Consider the following 3,831-nt stretch of genomic DNA (forward strand, 5'->3'; position numbering starts at 1 on the left):
CGCCCAACGTGGGGCTCGAACCCACGACCCTGGGATTAAGAGTCCCATGCTCTACCGACTGAGCTAGCCGGGCACTTAGATGCCAGCTTTCTTTTTTCTTCCCTTGAAGGGTTCAATTACATTTGATTTTTGTTTTCCTATAATTCTTTATTTACATTAAAAAATTTGTCATACTATAACCTCCAAATTCGTTTCTTAAATTCTTTGAAACAGTTCTTTAATTGTATTTAGATTTAATAATTTTTAGTGCGTGTGTATCCCAAAGGCACTGAAAACACGCGTTTCTCATTACAGAATCACTGAATCTCTTTTTCTGAAGTGTTTTAAAATATTTACTGCCCAATACGTTATCTTCTTTACATAAACACGTATCAAGACTGTTCACTTTCTATCAAATGGCATAATGGATTCCTACAATTTGGGGCGCGGCATTAAAAAACAAAGTTTTTAATGAAGTTAGTTACACACACGGAAGAAAAATGGAGCTTAGCTATTTTCCTTTAATAGGATCTAGTTAAGGAAAGTTAAATTGAGGAAGCGGATACTGGTTCAGTTAAAATAAGCCCTCTTTCCGGTAACTGCCTGACAATTGAAAGATAGGACCCTGAGAGGTTGTCATTACCATCCATCTCAAGAGACAAGCTGAGAGGAAAGGATTGTAGAGACTGTGAGTCTTCTGGCAAAGAAAGTTAATTCTAGAAGAAAAGGAGAAGAACTGATTCTGACCAAATAATGACAAGCTGAGACAATGGAATAATCTTCTATGGAAATATATATATTCTGAGATACTAGTGAAGTTCTCTAGATAAGGAACTCTGCAGATTTCTGTGATGGGAGTGGTGTCTATCCTACTGCTCAGAACAGCAAGCTAAAGCCTAATTGTAAACCTGGGAGTAACAGAATCCTTAGGTTACTATCCCTGAAACCCTAAAACACAGTATTTAGAAGTTAAACACATTGGGCATCACATTTCCGAGCTACTTAATTAACACATAATAAGGTATGGCATAAAATATGTTTAGATTCCTCAAAGTGCACCTAGGATTTAAGTAGACTATTTAAAATTTCCAAGCTTGAAATATTAATGCAATTATTCACCAACAATTTTTTCCTGCAGTTGCAAATTCTGGCTTATTTTGACAATTTTATAACTTGGCAGAATGTAACTGGGAAGTGAATTTGTATTTATTTGCATTTTCAACACATTTATTAAGTACCTATCATGTGCAAAGCACTGTGTTATGTATTCTAATAGATGGAAGTATAAACCAGACTCTGATAACCAAAAAAACCTTATCACCCTATAAGAAAGACATGTAGATTACATACCGAAGAAAGACATGTAGATTACATACCGATTTTATATGCACTACTTCTAAAGTAATTTAAAGTAATTAAAACAAACACATCCATACTCACACCTTTTAAGTCTTCTAATGAATCAGGCAAACAATCACGAACCTTAGACCACAATTCAGTGTATTCTTCCAAGATACGAGATATATCAACAATCCAGCCCCAAAATAGGCAGTTCATCGAGTTCAGAAAGAGCTCCAAATTCATGATTATTAATGAATACACAGTAGGCATTAGACACTCAAATTGTGTTTATCACACACAAGCAGGAAAGTTAATTAAGAGTTTAACTGGATCCCTAAACAAGTTTGGAGTACTTGTAGTTTACCTTCAAGGTGAACCCTCCTAGGACTATACTCTTCAGCTTTCTTCAGCACTTTCTTGGCCTACCCTGGACTAACTCAGGACCCTTCATGAAAAAATTGCAACTAGAATATTTCAGTGAGGGTTAGGCAAATTAAATGGCTAGTCTTCCAAGTATATCCAAATCCTTTCTTTATCCATTTGTTCAAGAATAAAAACTAACCTTTAACTATAATGCTTCATTAGCAGAAATTAGCAATTGAATTTCCTCTTTCTCTCTCACTTTCTACATCTAATTTTTCAGCAAGCCCTACACTTCTAAAATCCATCCACGTATTTCCACCTCCACTGCCGCCACTCTGCTCATTCTCCATCACTGCTTGCCCACCGGACTGCAATAGCTTTCCAACTAGTCTCTGTGCTTCTGTTCTTCCCTGTATTTACCATTCTTCACACAGAAGCAAGAGAGATCATTTAATAAATAAATTAGGTCATACCATTCTGCTTAAAAAACTGCTGATGACCTCATGGTAGAAAGCCAATCATTAACTGTGGAAGGAATGACGGAATTAGAAAATCACCATTTGGCAACCATCATCATAATAATTGATTCAAATATGAATCATGGGATACTATAATTAGTGGGTGAAAGGTGAAGGAGTTGCAGGATATTTACATAGTTTCAAGGTGTTTCTTCACAAGATATTTATTAATTACAAAGGGCAAAATTGAAACTATAGTGGAGAAATCTTACGTGATCAAAGTTAACATCATCTGTAGTGGAACAAACTGACATCATGTACCTCCTAATATAAGATTCTAATATGAATACAAGGTTACTTTTGTGGCATTCCTGACAAAGAATGCATCACCCAAATCTAATCATGAAAAAAGTCACACAAACCTAAACTGCAGAATATTCTACAAAGTAAATGTTTTGTATTCTTCAAGTGTTAATGCCATGAAACCTAAAGAAATATTAAGAAACAATTTTCCAGATTAAAGGAGACTAGAGACATGACAACTGAATGCAATGTGTGATCTTGGATTTTCTTTTGCTATGAAGGGCATTACTGAGAGATTTGCCAAAATCTAAATGAAGTCTGCAGATCAGAAAAAAGTATTGTTAATTTTCTAATTTTCATAGTTTTACTGTGGATATGTAAAATGATGTTCTTGATTTTGGGGAAATACATACTGAAGTATTTAGCAGTTAAAAATGGCTTTCCAGGGGAAAGGGGGGGAAAAATGGCTTTCCATTTAAAATCAGATTAAAATCCAAACCACTACAAGGTCTGATCCCACTTCCACCTCTCTGATTTCACTTCCTGTCATTCTCCCCCACTTAATCTCTATGACAGGCCACACTGATCTGACAGTTCCCATAACAAGCCAAGTTTATATTTTGATAACAATCCCAAGTTTCAGTTTAAATATCATCCATTCAGAAAGTCATTCCTTAAGTATCAATAATAGGTCTAAAGTTCAAACTTCCATTGTCTCTTTTTTTTTTTTTACCACAAGATGCAACTATTTGCCTATTTACTCTTTGTTGCCTATTTCTTCCCACTGAATGTAAATGTCTCCTTCACCGTTTTATCAGCCAGCAGTATTTAACTGAGTACTTGGGACATATAGAGCTCAACAAATAATAGTTAATCAGTCTTATCCTTAATTCTACTAAATAGAGTCACACTCAAAAAGAGTCCTAATGTTTCTGTAAAATTCCGACCTGAGCTTAAAGGTGATACACTTAGAGCGCACGTTCCTTCTTTTTTGTTAGAATAGGTGGATGAAGGGGATGCCATCAATATACTGGTTTAGAACAAGGCCGCCAAGGGTGGAGGGAAACCCTCTCCCCTACCGTTTTCTCTGGTCTTTGTAAGAGTGTAAGAACCTCTCTCTGCTTTGCTCTAAGAAAGAATTAGGCAGAGAAAGAGAGGGATAAAAGATAAATAATTCCTAGTTAAAGGAATGGCGCAGCTCCTCAAGCCACCCGAAAACTTTAAAGTTTCTCAACGACCCTCAAGACCGAAACCTGACTGTCAGAAGTAAGCAGAATCCTACGTAACCCCACTTCTATTGCTTCTGCACATGCGCATTGCACCCCACGCACATCCCCTTCCTTTTCCCACAATCCTCTGTTCCTGGGCTAAGGCCCCAGGAACGAGC

At 36.5% G+C, this 3,831-nt stretch overlaps 1 non-coding gene across 1 annotated transcript; it reads right to left on the reverse strand.

Annotated features, from left to right (window-relative positions):
• TRNAK-CUU lies at positions 1-73 on the reverse strand. Its single transcript has one exon. It is a non-coding gene; the product is annotated as a tRNA-Lys (tRNA).
• Between the last annotated feature and the right edge of the window lie 3,758 nt (positions 74-3,831).

The sequence above is a fragment of the Monodon monoceros genome, unplaced genomic scaffold, assembly GCF_005190385.1.
Source record: "Monodon monoceros isolate NGI ecotype Baffin Bay Population unplaced genomic scaffold, NGI_Narwhal_1 Super_Scaffold_21, whole genome shotgun sequence".
Lineage (NCBI taxonomy): Eukaryota > Metazoa > Chordata > Mammalia > Artiodactyla > Monodontidae > Monodon > Monodon monoceros.